We start from the raw sequence: 22,590 nt of genomic DNA, 5'->3' as shown, positions 1-22,590 counted from the left end.
CAGATCTAGCAAAGTTATTACGCTGATAAAACACCAAATGACTGTGCAGCAATAAACCTGCTAGAGAATGGAGAAACTCGAATAGTGCAAGTTTTCATTATTGTAGCCATTCTTATTTTCCCTCCATAAGAGAAATCACCTACTTAGGAGGCTGAATGGCCTTTCTGCCAGCATACTTTGACACTCAGGCAAGAAAAAGTGCAGTTCCCAAAGCACTGTGATACTCTGAAAGGGTTATGCTGCCGTCAGGGTAGCTTGAAGACAACATGATTGCAAAGTAATTACAGAACTAATTACAATGCCAGTCATTTTACTCTACATGTAAATTGGAAGCATCATCAAGGTCTAAAGTTGTAAAAAAAAAAAATAAAAAATGCTTAAATGACTTGGGCACACAAATCATTTAGACAAACACTATTGTAAACATTACATCATTTAAAGCAAGGGAATGCTTCTTTATCAAATATGTAAAGTCAGTGCCCAAGATATTAGCCGAGGGCAGGAGTTTGTTTCAGAGAATACAGAATCGAGTATTCACATGCATAACAAAACCATCTATGGTTATATTTTTAATCCTTATTTTGACAAACATAGGGTATTAGCCAACTTCTAAGGAATTAGGAAGGTATTTTGGTGGGTTACTCTGTAACTGCCTATTGTGGAGTTTCTCATATCTTCACATTAAGCATCGACACTGCTGGGCAGTTTGGGAGGCAGATGCAGGATGAGGTAGATCGTGGTCCTGATCCATTATGATGTGCTCTGCGCTCTTAAGCATAGGACCCTCTCGCTGAGCTTCATGTTATTCTCAAAGCCATGCAGGGGATTATGAGAGGTAGGATTTGTACACCAAAATACCAAGCGATGTCATAAAAGAGGGCAACAAGTTGTGATAATGGACCTAGACTTGTATTTCAGAAGCGAGCGGTACACAGGATACCGAGCCAGTTCGAAATCTAGTGATCTACACATACGGGGAAAAAAAAAAATGTGTTTTGCTAACTCCAGTGATGGCAACACAAGTCGGAAATGAAATACAAATGTTATCTCCATGGTAATCTAGGAAGGTTTTGAGTTGTCCTGCACATCTGATTGCATTTCTTACCGCTGAGTTTACTCGCCCACACATTGTGCCTAAAATAAAATAATGCCATCTCCGCTCTTAACCGAGCTCCATCAATACGCAACCCTGCTTGTATTTCATGCAACTAGGATTAATCTGCATTTCAGGTTTCTGTTGACTTTTTTTTTCCCCCCCAAGCTGATGCTCCTTTAGCTAATAAATTATGAATTTAGCATTAAGCATTGCTACTTTGGCTTCCACTTAGAGTAGTCAAGAGTGTGCTGTTTCCTTTCGTTACCAAGTAACACAGAGAGCGTGCGTCCCAGCATACTGCGAGGTCTTTGGGGAAAGAACTGCATTTTGTGCCTGTACAATGCTTAACAAAACTGCGTCCTGACCTTGTTAGTACCGATTTAAAGATGACAAATTATCACTTACTTATTTAGCACTATATAGAAATAAATGTATATTGAGCGGCTTGGGGGAGTTGAATTCATTCTGATTTCATAGAAAATGTGTGGAATTTCTTCTAATCACAAATGGGCACAAGGAGCCTAACATTTAGGGAAATCACTGAGGATCCATGGGCATGAAGTCATGCTGAATGCAAAGTCTGCGCTCCTACTAGAAAGTCAGCTAGCAGAATTGGTGCAAATTTATGAGGATGCGTTATCAACTGAAACAAGTGCCATAAAGAAAATGGTAGCTGGGGTATTTTCCATTCCTATGTATCATTTAACTCCACTGAACTAGAGTTACCCTATTTCCTTTATTTTCAAATCATTGTTACCTGATGATAATTAGAAAATACCTGCAAAAATGGCAGTATCTTAGCCTCGTTACAGACCCAGCGAAAAGTCCAGTTAAGTCAATGGGAGGGGTTTGGGGTTTTTTTTTAATTGACTTAAGTGGACAAGCTGTAACTTATCCAGAAAGACAGGCAATCTTCCTAGTATTAATTAAAGGGGATGGTCATAATAGGACGACTATAAGAAGCGTGGCTTCATCAGCCTCATTCTCCAGCCCCTATGTCGGCTCTCCATTCGCTTCCCAATCCACTGCAGAATTGTCCGACATCCTAAAAGCCTTCTGCTTTTGAGACATTTGGAGATGGGAAATATCAGCCCTCCAGAATTGGGGGCCGAGGCTTAAGCAAGAAAAGTGATTTTTCTTTCCTAGAATAGAAGCAGGCAGACGCGGCTGCAAGTTGGCTGCTGCGCTTTTCCCTCTGCCAGCCTTAGGGATGCAGGGGGCAAGCTCGCCCGTCAGGGTCCCAGCTCTCATGGCCACGACCACTGCAGGCAGCATTCAACCATGACCAGAAAAATGAAAATTTTCAAATCTGTAAAATCTTTTTGTTTTCCTTCATTCTGCCTTCCCAAATGCAGGGGGAGGGGAGGGGATTGCAAGAAAATACAGTAACTTCACTTCTTTCACTTCTTCTTAGAGGCTTAACCAATTGGAGACAGGACTTCCTAGCTCTACCTTCTAAAATTTAAAAATTCAACCAAAATGCCTGAATTCAAAGTGTGGCAGCTGCCACTCTGAGTGTGGATATACATGCTTTAGACAATCCCCATGGCTGGCAATGAATCTTCCTCTTGCTCTGTTACCAGAACAACTCCCAGATGACGTGAGCAAAATCGGTCACTCATGGTCTCGCTTTTCTAAAAATGTAAAATCACAACAGGAAAGAGTATGCCAGGTTGCCTCGCTGGCAGAAAACATTCACCATGCAATCTCCCTTAACACACCTTTCTTCCAGAAGGCCTATTCATCGCTCCGATTCTCATACCCAAGCAAAGTGTTCAGCAAAAACTAACATTGCAGCACTAGTACATGTTGCTCCCCATCACTCACATGCCTCTCACTGGGGCATCCTCCCACTGCCCAATCCCAGCTGTCCTAGGCCATGATCTGACAAGGATACCCACGTTGTCTGGACTCCAGGTGACCGTTGTGGGAGTTAAAGACCACATTTCCCAACTCTTATATGGTGACCTAGCATAGCAGCTTCTACGAGCAGGGCTCCAAGTAGCTGATAATGCAGAAACTCTCTTTACCAAAGCCTTTAGCAATGTGGCTATGCCGGCACAGCCTGCCACCCAGAATCGAGACGGTCACCACTGTTTTCTATCCTCCGAGGGCCGGGACACTACTCTTTCCGTGACACCGCTGCAGATCTCAATGCTGAGAGCTTCTCTCTTTGATTTTTAGCAAAAGGCGTGCATGTCTTCAGCCCCTTCCCTTCAGCTTCCTCCTCCTTTTTCTACATTATTCTGAAGGTTCACAGCCCCTGCCAAAGTGGGTCTTAACTATCTGGGGTGCCGCTGAGATCCTAGCCATCTCACACAGCACAATATTGTACAAGTTTCTCTCACCAGTGCCTCTTAGGGCAAGTTTCTGGGCCCAAACCCTCCAGCCTTTCCCCAGGTTTGGTGTCTGTCTGCATTTTTCGGCTTCTGCAAAATGCCTGGTCCACGCAGCAGCCCCGAATGGGGGGCATGCTCTATTGGCGTGGCCAAGCGCCATAGGGTAGATTGGCTGGTATTGATTCATCTGACACTTCAAGCAGGATAGTAATTACATTTAAAATCCTGTTCCACCTCCTACTGATGCATCTATTTCGGGAAGATCCTCAGTCTTGTTGTTTAATTCCCTGTCTCCAGATAAGTTAGAGTGGGAAATGTTAACTACATAAGCTCCTTTTACCGAGAGACCCATATTTACCTAGAAAGGAGCCCTCTTTGCAGCGGCTAGAAATCGATGTTGCTCTGTTTAGTCTCTGGTTTATACCAGTGGAGGAGCTGGCCCATTAACACCTATGTAATCCCAGGCTGCCGTTACCATCTCTAGAGCTGCTTTCGCACCGGCTTAACTTCAACGTCATATTTGCACCATTTCCTCTACAAAACACTGATTTCTGGGGGTTCGGGCTGAGTGTCTTCAAAGTGTTTCCCCAGAATGAAGGTAAGAAAGGCAACTGTTCACAGCCGGGAACCGGTCGAGGGGTCTAGCCATCACTCCTGGGACAAGGTAGGCAAAGACAGAGGCTGAATGGAAAGTTGCTAGACTGGAGCAGGAAAGAAAAAGGAGAGACAGGGAGAGTGAGCGTGCCCCCAGCTTTCCTGAAAAGGACTAACCAGAAAGGACTGAAGTGGAATTAGAGATCGCTAATTTTCCTCCAGACTTGCATGCTCCAGTGTTAAATTGGAAGTGGCCTGGTTATCACGTTGAGCAATGAGGCCGTTAAGTACCTAGAGCTGCTGGTGAATAGGAGCAGCTTATGAGGCTGGGCTGTGGCAGCCCAAATAATTTCCTTTTAAGCATGGCACGGTTTTCCAAGTACACTTCCTGAGCATGTCGCAAACGAGTGTTTGGGGAAATTCACACTTAAAGAATGGCACGCGTGGTCCCAGACAAGGAGGATTTCATTTTCAGGAACTCCATAGAGCCAATGCTTGCCGGTTTTTAGTTTCATGATGTTAGGCCTTCCTCAAGCAAAGCCCGACTCCCTTTAGCAAAGCTCCACTTACCATACAAAGCGAACGATACCCTCTATATCACTCAATTTTACATGTCATTTCCTTGAGAGGCACCGCGGCCCCGTGGAGCTGCACTGGCACTTGAAAGGCCTGGGTGTCATCCTCAGCTCTCCTGCTAGTTTGCTCTTCCCCTCCCTAAATTTGGTCTACCTTTGCTACTAGACTGCAAGCTCTGAGGCATGAACTCTCTCCTGCTCTGCATCTTTACAGCGCCTGGTGCAACGAAGTCCAAAGCTTCATAAGTACCCCAGGGCATTGCTACAATACTAATAGCAAGGTGTTATGAGCCCATTCCCCTTGCCTCGCTGATGCCAGAGGTCTCTCCAAATACTGTAGGCCGGCTTAATTGAGATTTGTTGCCCAAGGTAGGTTTAATCTGCAGTCGGGGTTCAAACTGGATACTAACCACGGGGCTGCTGCAGCAGTTCAGCACATATATTTTTGGCTGGCCCGGGTCTCTGGTGCAGTATTCAAGTAGGCAGCCTGAACAGCAATACTGATATCAGGTCTTGAGCTAGCTGGACTGAAGCCAGCTCAGGTTTACCTGCCACCCTGCAGTCACACCCCTGTCTGGAGCCCAGTCCCACCCTGCCAACACTTGCTAATGAAAACCCAGTGAGCAAGTCAACCCGTTGCATCCCTGTGGTTCACAGGGCTGGGACCGCTGAAGAGGCTGCAGCATCTGTGCTTGAACAGACCATATTCTGCTCATGAATGAGAACATGTTAAAACTTGAGCTAGCGAGAGGCTTTTCTCGGCAAGGTGTTTTTTTCTTCTGATATTCAAATGCAACCTGCCTTAAGGAAGTGCCTCCATCCAAGTCATTAGGGATTAAGACAGATGCATGTTGAAGCACCTTGCTGAATCAGGAGATAATTCAGTGACAGCCTGGATAACTCCACCTGTGTCCATCGCACCCTGGTATGTGATATACGGTTATCCCCTGATGTTTTATAGAGGCGTACAAGCAGCCCCCTATGAAATTCCCCTATGATGCAGCGTACACAGGCAGCAAACCATGCACAGTGCTGTAAAGGCATCTCGGGACAAAAAGCCATTCAGAAACCAAGGGGCAGGGGTAGGGCAACCTACTCGTTGAAATCCCACACAGCCATCTCTAGGCTTCTCCTATGCGGCCCCTCACACAAGGACCAAACAGCTCACCCTCCTCCTCCAAGCCCTTCCTTAGAAAACCCTCTCCTTGCCAAGGGGTTTACAAGACTCTTGACAACAGCACGCTCCGTCTGCTCCCGGTCTCGCTGACCACAGCTCTCTCGTGCTGCCAGCAGCCTGCCTGCTTTTGCGGCCCCTCGCCGGGGGGCTCGCCAGGGCAGAGTCCACCTCGTTCTGTCTGTACCTGGCATTTCCAGATAGGCTGGTTATTCAAACACTGCTAATAAAGTTGCCTCCGGCCCTGCTTGCCCTTTGCGGCACCTCCAGCACACGTGGTTTTCAGTTTGCGACCGGAACGACGCAGGAGATGATCCTTTGAACTAATGTTCATGTTTGTCCTGAGCTTAGCAGCGGGGACGCAGCTGTGCAGGTAGGGAGGGAGGCGGATGTCAAGACAGCGACGGCTACTAAACCGGGCAGACGGTCTGCTCTCATCACAATCTTCCTCCTGGGCTGCATTTAACTTTCCTGCGTGCCACCTCTGTGCCTTAACAGCAGAAGAGGTGCTGCTGAAATCAGTGGGGCTGCTGCCAGAGGAAGTGCTGCTCTGTATGAAGCAAGGGGGCTGGATCCGGTCCTCTTTGCTGTTCTGCTAACGCTCTTATCAAGCAAAGGTTTTGCCTCGAAAAGGACAGATAGTCCCATTTTAATGTCATTTAGTTTTTTTCAAGGAAAAGGGAAGGGAAAAGTGGGGGGAGACAGGGGAAAAGAGGGGGAAGGGGAAGAGAAAGGGGAAAAGGAGGGGAAGGAAGGGAAAAAGGAAGGGGAAGGGGAAAGGACGAGAAAAAGGGAAAAAAGGAAGGTGAGGGGGAAAGGGAAGGGGAAGGAGAAGGGGAAAGGGAGAAGGAAGAGAAAAAAGGAAGGAGAAGGAGAAGGGGAAAGGGAAAAGGAAGAGAAAAAGGGAAAAAAAGGAAGGAGAAGGGGAAGGGGAAAGGAAAAGAGGGGAAGGGAAAGGTGGCCAGTGCTGCCCATTCAGCTGAGCTTTGTTGCAAGGGGAAATCCTATCCATCTCATTTAAGAAAACCATACAGCGGTCGCCTTTTTCCCTTGCATTAGCTCGCGAAATGAAAGCAATGGGGGAAGTGTTCAGAGTAAATAAAGACACAGCTATCTTGGGGCTGGATCAGAACTGGTAGTCATATGAAATCCTTCACTGACTTTTGTTTACAAGCTTGCAGTTCTGCTCTTAGGTTAAAATACTATGTTTCATTTCCTTTCCTTTCCTGGGCAAATGGAGATAAGAGTATTACTTCTTTCATTTTCTGTGTTATCATATGAAAATGATCTTTGCACTTGCTGAGCAGTTTTTAAATTGGCTTTGGTACAGTGAAGGCGGGGGCTGGGGAGCAGGGAAAGAAAGGGTTGTGCATTTGCTAAGCAGTCTGGGTCTTGCATTTAAAGGACAGTTTCTGCATTCCTAATGAATTACTGAATTAAAAACACTCCAATTCTGTATAACCACAAGTTGCTGCTTCTTTTTTTAGGATTATCACAAGGCTTCAATTGAATATGGAATAATTCACTTTGTACACAGGAAGCCCAATTTTAAACCCAAAAAGTCAGCATTTATATGGCAAAGACAGGTACCAAATTAGGTTTGACACTGTGATGTACAATTTACTTCATAAAAAACAATAAACTAAACAATGCAGTGAAGCTTCCTATCTGGAGAAGGGATTTATTTATTCGTAGATCTCAAAACAAATCGCTTTTGAAATTAAAATATTATAGTGCCCTTTAGGTTTTATGTAGCTAAAATAGAGATTACCAGTCCTGTTATCCATCTGTTTAAATCTTAATTATTTCCATATGGAAAACTATTCCGTGGGTTTACTCCGATGACGTTCTGCCATTTGACCCAAACAGAAACAATCGGCTTCAACCATTTCATTTCAAGCCATCTTCAAGGTTCGCTCTTATATTGTAAATTACTTGCAGATTTATGTAAGTCCTAGGAAGGAAACACGAGCTGTGATGATTGCTCGGGTGTTTGTCTTCTACTTTCTCCATTCTACAGAGAGATATGCAAATATGAATTGTTCTCTCTTTGATGAGCTTGTTATTTCAAAATTTAGTTGATTTTTTTTTTTTATCTTCTCAGATGTAAAAATGAGTCTTATTGACTGAACTCATTCTTTCATCTTTTCTTGAACACCAGCTCATAATGAGGGTGGCTCGCTAGATTAACCCCACAGCTTCCTTATGGGCTCACTTTCTATGCCAGCTACCAGCAAAAGTAGCATTCAAATGAAATTAAATACATTGCTGAACCTTCTCAGCGCTGGGGAGGCCACATCTGGAGTCCTGCATCCAGCTGTGGGCCCCCCACTACAGGATGGATGTGGACACGTTGGAGAGAGTCCAGTGGAGGGCAACGAAAATGGTTGTGGGGCTGGGGGACAGGACGGGTGAGGAGAGGCTGAGGGAACTGGGCTGATTTAGTCTGCAGAAGAGAAGACCGAGGGGGGTCGAACAGCAGCCGTCACCTCCCTGCCAGGGGCTGCAAAGAGGATGGAGCTGGGCTGGTCTCAGTGGGGGCAGACGGCAGGACAAGGAGCAAGGGCCTTACAGCAGAGAGAGTATTATACAGCACATGGCAGGCACATGAAAACACACCCTGCATGAGCTCCATGGGTGAAGCACAGCCCGCGCACTGCCTCACCAATACAGCCGATGGGTTTGGGGTCTCTGGTTCTGGAGCTCGCCCCATCCTCAGAGAAACACCACCACCAATCTGCACCGGCGTGGACTACCGCCGGCAGCTGGGGAGCAGGAGGGAAGGGGGTGAAGCCGGGGTGCCAAGCTGACCTTCCTGCCAGCCTCTTCACATTAACAACTCACTGCATTTCATTTGCTTTCACATGAGGAGGATTCTTCCCCATCCCTTCCTGCCCAGCTGCAGTTTCCTTTGCTCAGTGGCATTTTTGCAGGTAACAGAGTTTGCATGCAAGGTGGGGAGGTCCTTTTGCAGTCAAAGCTAAGTCATGAGCCGCATGGATGTTTTTGTGCCGATGAGACCTTGAATGTTGCCACCAGGCTCCGCTCCGGACATCGGCATTGTGTCTACTCCGGCTCCCAGAATACGGCTGGCTCGATGATACCTGCGGTGCACGTCAAGGACACAAAGCCTCCGACTGTCCTGGAGAAGAGAAATCATTCTGCTTTTGAGCTGTTCAGCTGGAGGAAGCTGGGGCAAGCCAAAAAGGGATGGCATGGAGGAATTGCTCAGCGCTGGTGCATCCCTGCCTGCAAACAGTGCCGTACCTAGACTCCTGGTGAACTGTTAGTATTGGGCCCCCCCTTTGCCGGAGATAACGATAATAATAATTGGACTTGTTGCAAAAGTCTCGATCATCTGTGGTACTGATGTCTTTAAATAGTTTGCTCTCAATTAATAAAGTTGCCGGTCCTGTATATGCGCAATATTACAATTTTTTTTTTTTTTTGCAATTGTAATTTTTTTTCATTTTTGGGCCCCAGGCAAGGGCCCGGTTTGCCCATGCCTGTGTCTGGGTCTGCCTGTAAAACAAAGGAGTGAGAGCCTCTTACTCCATAAGGGCCTCCATACCGGCTGCTATTCAGCCGTGCCCAGATTCAGGGGGGGGCAAAGAAGGCCACCTTGTACTTAAAGCCGGGGGGCAACAACTCAGCTTTCCACTCCGGCCCTGCCGTCCCAACCTCCTTGCCAGGCACACAGAACAGAGGGTGCTGCTCTGGCAAATGCAGGGATGCTAAGTTTGCCCCCAGAAGATGCTGATGCTGCTCACCACCCCTCCTTGCCCTCCCAGGGCAGATGAAGCGACTTTGATGCCCCCAGGCTTCTGCATTCAAACGGGTCCGACACTGAAGCTCTGAGACACCATCGCTTTGTGAGCTAGAGTAGGAGCTCGCTATATTAAACTCCTTTCTTTCGCTCAAAAAAAAGCCCCCAACACAGCAACTTGCATGCTACATTTCCAGAGTTAAAAAGCAGCTGTTTGATAAAAACTAGACCCGCTGACATCAGTGACAGTATAATGGGATCTCACTTGTCATCTAAATCACACAGCGGCATGCTGGAGAATAATCATTTGGAGCATGCAATAGAAGTTACATGATGTTGGAAACTGCTTTTTAACCTTCTTGATTTGGCTGGGCGAGACCTGCACCGACACGGCTGGCGGAGGGATTCCAGCTCATAGCAGCGTTTGAAAGCACAGCCGCGTTCAGCTTGGAGCTACACCAGGCCAAAAACAGCCCCTCTCTTTCAGAAGAAAGTGTCATTACACATGAACCTGGATAGCAAAATGATATTGCTGCCGCCTTTTATCTGGGTTACATATGCATCAGTCTGACTGAGGCTGGCTGGCACCAGGGTCTGCGGAAGGCACATCTCAAAGCACAAATAATTACAAGGAAGGCACCTACTGACTGAAATAGGCTTTGATTCAGACTCCCATTCGGGGAGCAGACAGCATCGGACCCATCAAAACTAATCAGCATCATCTCTCTGGACTTTTGATTGATGGATTTCTCTGCCTGGATGCTGCATTAGCATCACTATTTTTGCATGGAATAAAAGATGAAGTGAAGAAACACACTGGCACCGCCAGGAAACTTGACCAACTGGCCCTTCTTAAAAAACAACCCATCCTCACTAATGACTTCAACTCAAGTTAAAAGGTGCTTCAGCTTCCAGTGACTCTTGTGTCATGGTCGTTTGCATATTGTTAGTCTGCAATCAGTCAGAAGACATGGTATCTGCACCTCTATAGATTAATTAAGTAAGGGTCTGGGTACACATTCAAATGAAAGCTGGATAGAAACCAGTTATAGCCTTGTTACACATTTGCAAGCACTAACTTTGTAGCTGGTTGGCTCTTCTGAGAGTGGGATCATCATTTTTATCATGTGCTAATTACTTCGCAGGTGTGGCCAGTCTCAGTTTATGGCACGACCAACCCGTTAATAGCGTAATATCTTTTTAAGCTGGTCTAATAAAAGATATCAGATTCACCCAAAGAACCTTGTGTGCCTAGTGTAATATATGTAATATGTAGAAGGGGCTTTACAATACACACACACACACACACATATACATACATATATACATACACACACACACACACACACACACACAGAGTGAACACAAGCTTTCATGAACCAAGTGAATCACAGGATCAGGTCCCTCAGAAATAGTATTTAGTATCACAATTCACTTGTTGCCCATAGATAACACAGATGCAGAGGCTGTGGATGGTTTAAGAAAATACTAATAACTCTGCAGATGATCGGAGACAGCCCCCTCTCTCTGCCAGCGCTTCCCTCTATCGGCTTCCTGGCATTTGGCAGCAGGAGGGGAAACAGGCATGGCCCATTTCTCAGGATGCTGTAGGGCACTGCTCTCCGAGCCATGCCATTTCAGCCTCCCAAATGAAAGATGTTCAAACTTAATCAGACAGGTAGGAAAGGAGAACAGTATGGTATGGCCTGTGCATGGGGCATCACTCAAGGCTCTGATGCTGGCCATCACAAATGCCTTTTGAACTTCGCCACGTCTTATTCTCCTGCAAGCACACATGCACATTATGAAAGAGGCTGGTCCGGTACATGCAACAGCCCAGAGCCCCAAACTGCTTTCAAAACAGGGTTAAAGCAACTTTCCCTTTTTATGGGTGCATTTCTTGCTCCTGGGATCGGCCCCGAGTGGGTGCCACCACCACCATGACGTAGAGCAGAGCTACTCTAACCTCTACTGCGTTGTGCCAAAATCTGGCATTTGTTCAGAGCCCACGGGCACGTGGACATACCCCTCACCCACCAACCATTCCCTTTAAAGGACTACTCTTTCCTGCCATGGCAGGGGGTCAGATTAGATGATCTACTCAGGTCCCCTCCAACCCCAGAAACTCTGAAACTACGAGCGATCCAGGCCATCACAGCACAGCATATAGCAAGCGACGTCTCGTGAAAGTCGTTTCTTCCCTGCCAGGCTGCGGCTCCTGTTCGATTCACAGTCCGGTGCTGAGCAGCTGCCCGGGCTCTTCCTGGGCCCCGCCGTGAGCGCAGCTCCTAGCTAAAGGCTGGCGGCATTTGGGCAGAGCTCCCGACACTGCAGGTGCCTCCACATTTAATTGGGTTTGCCGGGCTCTGGCCAGCGCTGTGCCTGCCAATGACTTCCGCGGGGCCTGCTTTTGCATTCAAGGGCCATCCGCGACCGCGCGCGCGAGCGCACAGGGAAGCCTTGGAGGGCCGTCAAGGGGACCGCCGCGAGCATCGGCTGTGCGGGGACGTCGCCATGGTGACGGCTCCTGCAGCTACCGGCGTGCGGATGCGGCTGAATGGGGAACGGCACGGGGAGCCTGCTCGCTCTGCTTGGCGGGGGCGTCAGGCGAGCCTGGTGCCAGCGCAGCACCAGCTACCCCGGCGCATGGGGCCGAGCCCCCGGCGGACCTGGGAGCCCAGCCGAACTCCCATCCCCTAATGCCACGGAGGCATCAAAGGCGGCGGGTGCTTGAAATGCTACGTGTGCATCTTCCTGGCAGAGACCCTTGTTGTGCCCTGCCATTGGGCTCCTGCCCAGCTGAGCGAACTGGGGTGTCAGAGTGCTGCTGGGTATTCGCGGGGCACACAACAGACTAAAAAATCAAAGAATCATTGAAAATGAGCGATGCAAGCGGCCTCAGGAGGTCACATCTAGTCCAATGTTTTTAAAAAAAGCAAGACCAGCCCCAACTAGACCATCCCAGCCAAGGCTTTGTCTAGCCAGGTCTTAAACACCCCCAAGGGTGGAGAGCCCACAACCTCTCCAGCTAACTTGTTCCAGTGCTTCACTACCCTCTTCATGATAAATCCAACCTCAGCTTCCCATGCTGCAGCTTGAGCCCATTGCTCCTTGTCCTGTCATGTGCCCCCACTGAGACCAGCCCAGCTCCATCCTCTTTGCAGCCCCCCTGCAGGGAGGTGAAGGCTGCTATCAAATCCCTCCTCAGTCTTCTTTTCTGCAGACTAAATCAGCCCATTTCCCTCAGTCTCTCCTCCCAGTCCCTTTTCATTGCCCTCCACTGGACTCTCTCCAACATGTCCACATCCTTTTTGTAGTGGGGGCCCCAAAACTGGACCCAGGACTGCAGATACGGCCTCCCCAGTGCTGAATAGAGGTGGCATATAAAAGTCTGCGCACATACTGGTATCTAGGGGCACAAGGACAGATATTTGGCTGGGGTGATATGACCCTGGCACCTGCTCCTGCCCAGGGCAGGGGGTTGGACCTGATGATCTGTTTAGGTCCCTTCCGCCCCTAAGGACTATGATAGCCCGGAGGAGGACCCACAATCCCGTCCTCCCAATAGCACCAGCAGGTGCATCCAGGTGCCAGTTCCTCTTCCCCTCCATCCAGCTACTTTTGACCTCGCTAATCCTCAGCGTCCCTCTCCCTCCATCAATTCGCCCCGTGCCCAGACAGCTCGCGCGCTCACAGCCGCAGCCCCGGCTGTAGGCTGGCCTGGCAGATGTCCGGCGCCTCCCTGGGTCCTCTCCTTCCCATCACCTGGCAATCTGCCTGTCTCTCCACAAACTCCCAGACCATGGCCGAAATGCCCAGAGATGCCACGGACCAGCTGATCCAAATTCCCCATGGAAGGAAAAAGGCAAAAAGAAAGAAAAAAAGAAAAGGAAAAAAACCCCCCTGTCTAACGTGGCTTAAAACTGATAAGGATTTGATTGCTCACTTCCCGAGGAGAAGCAGTTCAGAGGCTCGTCAGTCCGAAAGTGTCACCGAGGCGGCACTGGCAGGATGTGCTTGGATTTTTGTGGGGAGAGATAACGAGAGACGGAGCGAGGAAGTAAGAGAGTAAATAATGTACTCATCTCGATGAGCTAAGCCTCTTTGCCCTTGCGGGATATCCAGGAGCTGACACCGACCTGCTTGTTTTCTTTCATTATTAGAATTTTAATTCCCCTAGGTCGATCGTGAACGGCATCCGATAGCAAGCACCCAAAATTCAAGCGGCCTCGGTTAATTGTGAACAGCGAGTCAGCCGCGTTTCAGCTCTCTCGTTAGGCAGCTCGATGGAGCCACAGGGGCCTTGTAGCTCTGCTGGAGAGGAAATGGTATCAGATGAAGGATTCGTTCAGAGACTAATAAAGAATTTCAGAAAAAGAAAAAGTAATAAAAATGTATTAAAAAAAAGCTGCCCCGCTCTGAGCCAAAGCCATTTAGCCCGAGGCAGCTCTCAGAGAAAATTCAGCCTGCTCTCAGATTCACTGGCTGAGTTTCTGTTAATAGTTTCTCTGGTCATGCCCAGACACTATAACGGTGCACGGATATGAGGTCCTGGCTGCGAGACGCGTGCCCAGGTCAATGCTTGGCTTGTTCCTCTCTTCTGTACCAGGGCTTTGGTAATGGATTTGAATTGTTTTCCCACTTCATATTCTCTCTGTCTTACTTTCTCCCCCCATGTTTGCTAAAGGAAAACAGTCTGGACACACGCACACCCCCACATAATGAAGTGCAAAAACTCACTGCGAGATGCCTATAGCAATGCATATTGCTGTCCTACTCTGTGGGCCAAATAGCACCAGTCTAGGTTTCGCAGATGACTTATTTCCACATGGCATCCTGGAGTCTGACAATGCATCAAAGAAGACCTGACCGTGGAGAGTGTGCCAGGCTCCAACCAAAGCCACGCAGGAATATAAGCAGTCCTCTGGAAACCAAATGTGAGTGTCGGGGACGGGGGAAAGGCACGCTCAGAAATGGGGAGGAGGGATTTCCACTCGAGAAGGGGTAATAAAAACCCTGGAAGGGAAAGCATGATGGTTTCAGTCTTTATACAAGGCTGCATCCAACTGTGAGGTTTGCTGACATTTTGAGGACGGTCTCCCCTACTTTGAGGCGGCTGCAGCAGATGTCAAAGCCAGACCAAGGGCAGCTTAACATATTGGCTAACACCGTCCCACGGGGTTAACACGAGGCAATTAGGAGCAGACGGAGAACCCGACAAGGGCACATAAGCAGGTGGCATCCATGTCCTCTTACTGAGCCAGGCCCCTAAAGGGAGGTTTGTGGCTATGGTGCTAACGCTAAAGAGGGGAGGAGGGGACAGAAAGAAGCACGTCACCAATACTTTTTCACTACGAGGGTAGTAAAGCACTGGAACGGGTGACCCAGAGAGGTGGTGCAAGCTCCATCCTTGGAGGTGTTGAAGACCCAGCTCGACCAAGCCTCGGCTGGGATGATGCAGCTGGGGCTGGTCCTGCTTGGAGCAGGGGTTGTGACCTCCTGAGGTCCCTGCCAGCCCTTATTTTCTACTATTTTATACTAGGCAGCAGCCTGTTCCCACTGCCAGGAGGGACTCGGGGACCAGAGCAACAGGCACGACGGAGAAACCTCAGAGACCTGCACACCGACCTCGGAGCAATCATTTTGTGGAGCTCTGTTCCCAGGCAGGACCGAAGGGAACATCAAGGAGGGCGAGCGCTATGTCATGAAGCTCATCGCAGCAAAGCCACTGTCCAGGCTTATGCCAGGATTGGGATCACTGGAAAATAGGCAGAGATGATATACAGCTATCCTACGGCCGTAGCTGCCAAAGAGCCATGGGCCTGGGTCATGCAAGAGTTAAGCCGAGCAGGAGAGGGTTGCTCAAAGCAGTGAGCAAGCGAGCTGCTGTGCTCTGGGCAAGCTGCAAAACCTGGCTTAATAACCAAGCCTTGGGCTACCTGTTGCATGATAAATGAGGCTGAACATGGGGCAAGGGCAGAAACCCTCTTTCTCCCATTTGCGAGCCTTTGATGTGAAGCTAGAAAACCCCAGCATAAAGCAAAGGGCGCCTTAACGAAGGGGATTCTCTGCAAGAGGAAAACCTTTCCCACCGGACGGTTGCTATGGGTGCTTCCGAAGAAGGAAATTGCAGGCTTGAGTAATGAGATGCTCAGAAAAAATCCCAGGGTCCGAGGACAGGAGCTCTGCGCTGGAGCGTCTCACTCTCCAACAGCGCGGACCTCCTTCCGCAGAGGCAGGCCGACTCCGAGGGAGGATCGCCACACACCGAGCAAGAGCCTGCAGCTCAGACGGCAAAGGGACAGCCCTGTGCACGACTGGCTTCATGCTCACCTGAGGTATAAAAAAATTCCCTGCTAATAGACCTCACGGGAGCATACAGACACCGCAAGGTACAAGGCAGAGATGCCGCGGCAGACGCAGAACGAACCAAAGCTACAATTCACCGTCAAAACTACAAATGTGCTGCCTTACATTGCAAAACAGCTGCCTTGCTCTCTCTGATCCAGATCTGAACTTTGCAGCTGCCCATATGAGAGAGAGAGCGCTAACCGCATGCATGCGGGCAGGTCCAGGCTGCAGGCAGCAATGCCAGGAAGGTCGAATTGGTTGAAATGCTTGGCTAAGATGCAGGAGAACTAGCTTAACTTCCCACGGATTTCCTGTTAACACCGGGCAGGCCACAATCTGTCACCGATACAGTGAAGGATTTGAGCTCAAGCCTCGTTTCCCCGTGGGAATCGTCCTATTAGCATCGGCTGGCCTGGAGCTCCTCTGCCTCTCTTCCTCTGTGCAAAAGGCAGGCAGTAATGCCCCCTTCCCTGACACTTTTCCTGCCTTGTCTGTCTGGACTGGTTGCTGCTTGCTGGGCTGAGCAGCCGAATGGGATTTCAGCGCCAGCTGGGGCAGACAGTACTCACGCAATAAGTACTGGTTGGGAGCTGTGCTCTGCATCCAAATCCAGTCTTCCCAGGCAGTGCCATGTGTAAGTCAGCCCCATCCGAGTACCAAGAATGAGTAAACAGCGGAGGACACAAACCCACTGCCAAGCACAACACAACAGGAGGCTGCAGCTTGCAGTGGAGACACAAGAGAGGTGGCTGCTTGGGGTCAGTACAAAATAGCCCTGGGAAAAGCAGCTGTTAGAGATGTGAGCAGCAGCAGCACATGGCACGGGGTGGGGGGGGACGTGTGTGCACGTGTTTGCGTGCGTTTGCGTGCGCGCATGTGCACGGGGCCTTCACAAACAGAGCAGAGCACAAAGCCAGGAGCACTGACGTGAAGACAACCTGCTCGCTGGTTGATGAGATGGCTGATGAGAGAGGGTCTTGAGGAACCAGAAGCCATGAGGACATTAGGAGCCGAGTGGGAGCAAGAGAAAAATTGTGCATTGTTCATTAACATGAACCAGTTGCTCCACGTTACTGGTTGTGCATCTGGACACTAACACAAGGACACTCCCCCACCCCTTTCCTAGCATCTTAAGATGTCTGCATTGCTCAGAAACTTCACACGCGGCACGATCTAGTAACAACAGATCTCAAAGGGAGCCTCGCAGGCCTGCGTCCTCAAGCCCACAGAGTAGCTGCTACTATAAAAAGAGAGAAAAACACTTACTGTGATATAGTTTGGTTTTATACGTACAAGTTGTGTGTATGTCTGCAGAGGTTGCCTACTGTTCCACAATAAACTTCATTGTTAAGTTCATTGTTCTACTCATTCATTGTACACCTGCATTTACTGAACTTGGTGATGGCTACACCCATGAGTCTGTATATAGATTTCATAGGTTTTCACACATTTTTAGGGTTGGAAGGGACCTCAGAAGATCATTGAGTCTGACTCCCTGCCCCAACACAGGGGCCCAAACACACACAAAACAAATAGAAAAGGACTGGGGTATTTCTAAAAGGCATTGTGCTTATTGGTAATATGACTGAACTCCCTACAAGTCACTGGTGACCAGGCAGCTAAATATCCTTCCTCCCCCATTAGAATACCATCAAAGCCTCTAGGAGACAGGGACCAGTTAAAAGACTGGTACAGATCAATCAATATTACATGCCCTCAACAGAAAGACTTGAAGGGGCTACAGAATATTGTCATTAATCTTGCATGCTGCTGCTGCTGCATGTCTTTCTAAATTGCATCAAGAATAAAATGAAGTGAGCGGTTACGCTTGGCAGGCAGCGGGGGAAGAGCAAGTAGGGAGCCTGAGCTGGGTTTCCAGGGCAGCTCGTGGAGAGGGAAAGGGAAGGAAACAGCTATCGGTCACTTGGTGCTTTCAGCCCGCAAGCACACGGACGGGTTGGGGCAGCTGAGCTGAGGCTCGACACCATGCAGGAGGGATGAACAGGGGCTGCAGGAGTAAAAGGGATGTGTTGCATTTTAACGCATCTTCTAGCCATCTCAAGAGCTTAGTTACAATACTCTGCATTAGAGTAAATGGGAGAACTCAGCCTGGTGGATCCCCAGATCTTTTCCAAACTCTGTGACCAAGGACCAAATGCAAAAGACTCACATCATTAGGGTCAAACTCGCTGAACCCTTGTGCATCAAGGGGGATGAGACTATTGGAAACCTAGGGTGAAAGCAAGAGGCGGATTCGTACGTACACAGCAGGATTCAGCTCCTCAATCCTCACCGCCTAGCAAAGGTATTTGCTGGGACCTGTGCTTCCAAAGGGAGCTGTGTTTGACTCTTTTACAGACAGAAAAGTTCTGCTGGCCCCAGCCAGGGACCATGGATAGGGAAGTTTTAAAACTGAAAACAATCCTTAAGTATTATCTCATCATAACACACAGATTCTGGGTAATGCTACCTGCTCCAACCCAGCTGTGCTTCTATTACTGAATAAACAAGATGGAGATCAAAATATATTATACAATATCGAGGGGGGAATCTTTCTCCTTTTTTTTTTTTTTAAAACATTGAATTATTTTGGTTTTAGGAGTGGACAAAAATGGTGTGGGGGGAGGAGGGGGAAGCTACATTCACAATCATGTTGGCTCCATTTGTTTTCAGATTCATTTTGTATTGGCCAATAAAGGCACCAAATAGAGGGAATGTGTTAAATAGAAGGAGCTCTGGAGACAAGAAATCAAAAAAGGGGGAGTCTTCGCCACCTCCAGCCCAAACTCACTTGCGGAGTCTACCAAGTCACAGGGATAAGTGTTACAAGAGTTGATCTTTGCTACCAAACCACCACTGGGCTTTTCAGTTAAGCTGAGCAAACAAATCCCAAGAAATGCCTCGTGAAATGCATGCTGCCTCTCTCTGCCCGTGGATGACCTGCGAGCTGCCCTCCAGTGCCTCAACTGTTAGTAGTTTGAAATGACTTTATTTCCTTTGTGCTTTTCCCACCTCTTTTAACCGGTACTGATCACAAGCAGCTCTTTGGTTTTGCTGCTACATTACTTAGTTTGGAAAGTCAGGGGCTATTGTGGATACTCCCTGATCGAGCCTGCCAGCTTTGCCAGTGTGAACACAGGACTAATTTGCCATGGTTTCTGGGGAAAGCACACACCAACCACTCTGAAAGCTGATCTCCATAAGCCTGGCAGGCTGCAAAGCTCACATATAGATATGTTCATAAAGCTTCAAAGCCCACTGACATCTATGGGTGGGAGCCAAGTAATCCATTTGAAGTTTTAAGCTGATGTTGACAGCAAGTTTTCCTCGGCTCAGCCAGTCAAAATTTGTTGCGTGCATTTTACACATCAGCTTCTCAGAACAGCTACCTAGAGAAGTTGTGGGATCTCCATCCTTGGAAACTTTCAAAAATAGTTTAGACAGACACTTGGCTGGGATGGTTTAGTGAGGGATGGCCCTGTCTTGAGCAAGGGGTTGGACAGGATGGCCTTATGAAGTCCCTTCCAGCCCCCACTCTCCTGTAATCCTATGTCTAATAATATTCTAAAAGCTAAAAAAAAAAGGTCTGAACTGCAGGTAAAGATGTCAAAATGTCAAAAAAGTTGCTCGCTCTTGTTGCTGAAATGCTTCTTAGGGAGTCAGCGAATAGGAAATATTTCTGGGAAACGCTTCCAGAAATGCAAAATATGGATCCCTGGTCCCAGGTGACGTGGAAGCTCGCTCAGGTAGTTTTCATGCCATAACATTTTTTAAAATCGCCACAACAGAGAGGGATGCTTGGTCAAAAGGTAGAGACCCAAATTATGCAGTTCAGAAGAGAGGGGGACGGCCTGCGTTTGAGACGTTCCTGATCAGCCTTGCTGGAATCGAAGCCAAGGCTGTACACAGTATCTATCCAAGGCTGCAAAACAACTTAAGTCAATTTGTGCATGGGTGAAGTTATCACATTTATGAATATGGATGAGACAGCAGGCAGCAGGGACTACGAAGAGCTCGCTAAATGATGCCTGGGTAGGACGCACAGAAAAGCTTGGTCACAGTTACTTTGTCCCCTGATCACTACTGGCAATGCTAACAGGAGGGTGGAACAGCACTGCAAGAAGAGACCTCCGAGCAGAACTAATTGTTTTCGAGGAGAAACGGGCCAAACCGAGCCCTGGTGAAAGCAGGCTCACTCCCATGAATGGTAGGGTCAGAGAGCAGGGACATAAATGGTGAGGGGGTGCAAGTTGTGCCACGTTGACTACCAGTGATACCCTCTGCTGTGGGGAGAACCTTAGCACTGTACCTAGTCCTGAGAGACGTGATCAATGCAGTCCAACAGAGCCATTTCTAGAGTGCCCTCTTTAAGAGCAGAAAAGCACCTTAAATTTAAAGATATTATACTGCTTCAGCAGGGAAGGTGCAAGCTAGCAAAGGGAGAACCCTTGTCTTTTGATTCTGCAAAACAGGTGCATGACACGTCAGCTTTTCCGGTCATTAAGACTGCTCTGCTCATTAATTAAAAATGGACAGGGTAGCTAGGTAACCACCGATGTGTCATTTCCAGTATCTACTTGCTAATCTTGAAGCCCTCATGGTCCGGCTCAGATCTGGCATGCACAAATCTCAGCAGAGGTCTCTCGTCCTGTTCAAATTACTGCCATGACTCACAATGGGTTCACAGCTTTTCCGCCGGTGCTTTTTGGAAGGCCTGAGCTTCTCCTCTGCAGCAAAGCCCCCCGGGGGCTGCATCTGGTGACTGGGTAAGCAACACAAATCAATTATTTATCTTTTACACTTCCAAACGGCGACAGTTAAATGCACTTCCCCCCCCTATTGCTTGTTTTCCCTCTGCTTGCATCATTAGCACAGGATCGCTCTGCCTCTAATTGTGCTTACCCAGTGCCAAGTGAAAATTAAATGTTTGGCAAAGCGGAGATCCTGCATAATCCTTCCCTGCGTATATGCAAAGCGATCATCACGTTGCCCTGTGACGAGCTGGATCCTCTTCACTCCAGGCACATCGCTGCAGGGGAAACAGGCTCCCACTTTGTTGTCATCTCACGTGTCCGTTCAAAGTTGATAACGAGCCACAACCCTCCTTCTCCCGGGCATGTTTGTTCTTAAAACCCACAGAGCTCCCAGCAAAGTTCTCCTAGACAAAGAGTGCTGATTATAGACCAAATATGTGTGATGGAGGGGTGAGAAAGTTTCCCAGATTTCTCCACTTATTGCTATATGTCTGTATAGGCCATTTCCAATGCTTTGTTTCCTTCCCACACCCCTGATTAAAAGCCTGCAAGTGTCGAGACCTTGTTTTCTAACTGGCCTGTAAAGTAACCACTTTAAACTAGCAAGCAAGCAAGTGCTATGCCTAAATATTGTAAGTCTCACTCACAGTGTGGATCTTTGTGCCTTCCCAGTGGGCAGGTATGATAATGTCCCCAAGTCTTCTGTAGGAAGGGAACCCAGAAATTCTGGATCTTAAAGCAGAAGTTTACTGCGTGGCATAAAGAACCGTACATATTAGTTCAAAAGGCAATGGCAGATTCAAATCTATAGACGTGGTCAAAAAGCATGTCAAAGTCCTGAAGGTCCAAAGAATGATAAGGTCTTTCTGATGCAGTAGGTATCCAAATAAATCCAAGAATATCACTGTCAAATGTTGGTCACCATCTATGATGAGGAAGACAAGATGGAACAGGTGAATGAAACAGATGCGCAGACAGGAGATGCATGTAGCAGGAAACAGGAGCGTTGGAAGATGAACAAGGGAGGTAACAATGAAATGGGCATGTGTGATGATGGGAGACACCCATGGGGGTTGGAAGCGCTGGGGGCAGACTCCGACACTTCCAAAGAAAGGAACAGGGACACACATGCAATGAAAAACTTACCTCTTAGGCAGGCTGAGATGGAGGAGCCATGCAAGCCAGTGTTTTGCTGCCTCTTTAAGAGGCTGTCAATCAAGCTGGATGGCAGCCAGCTGATGATGTTAGTTGGGGGTGCCACTGCGGGAGATTTAATACCCCCGCCAGAAGCCAGGTAGGGGGAGAAAGCCAGCTGGGAGCATGCCAGGCACGCCAAGATCCGGTGCTCCAGCATGAATGATCCTGACGACCCCGTCCTGTGGCAGAAAAGCAAGGGCAGTAGCTGGCATCCAGCCAGGAACTGGAAAATCCCACCTCAGAGCATTAGAGGCTCTGAGATGGCAATTCGCCTTAAGAGACTCAACAGGCTATATATACTTGGGCCCTGAAGCCAGCATCCTAGGCCTCAGGGTCAGCATAGGGATCAGGTGGTCAGGCTGATTGCCTAAGCCTGCAACGTACCCACAGTTGTGGAGGTAGATGCCCCCTTAGGGCAATGTATGAGCCATAACCCCGAGTCGGGGTGGTGGCACAAAGACCTAAGCAGCTGACGAGTGGACGGGGTATAGGGGAGGCGGAGCCCCAAGAACAGCACGGTGAACCTGTGAGTATCCTGTCTTCAGGTCCAGGGCGAAGGAACACCACTGAACCCTTTCTTCTTTACATTTTCCATCAAGTCGTGGCAGGAGAGTTGGGGGACATAGACCACGGAGCAGGAACGTACTCACAGCACCAACTGGGGGTACCACAGCATGCATCTATAAATCAACTTCCTTCAGTGTCCAAACTCTGTTCACAAAAAGTCTGCATGACAATCAGAGT

The 22,590-nt window shown here is 48.5% G+C and overlaps 1 long non-coding RNA gene across 1 annotated transcript; it reads left to right on the top strand.

Moving 5' to 3' along the window:
• Positions 1 to 20,501: 20,501 nt before the first annotated feature.
• LOC109311097 lies at positions 20,502 to 21,204 on the top strand. Its single transcript, XR_002101410.1, has 2 exons — positions 20,502 to 20,661; positions 20,766 to 21,204. It is a non-coding gene; the product is annotated as an uncharacterized LOC109311097 (long non-coding RNA).
• Positions 21,205 to 22,590: the final 1,386 nt, after the last annotated feature.

The sequence above is a fragment of the Crocodylus porosus genome, unplaced genomic scaffold (genome assembly GCF_001723895.1).
Source record: "Crocodylus porosus isolate Cpor-Errol unplaced genomic scaffold, CroPor_comp1, whole genome shotgun sequence".
Taxonomy (NCBI): domain Eukaryota; kingdom Metazoa; phylum Chordata; order Crocodylia; family Crocodylidae; genus Crocodylus; species Crocodylus porosus.
The sequence above is the reverse complement of the archived record's forward strand: the minus strand, read 5'-3'. Positions and strand labels throughout refer to the sequence as shown.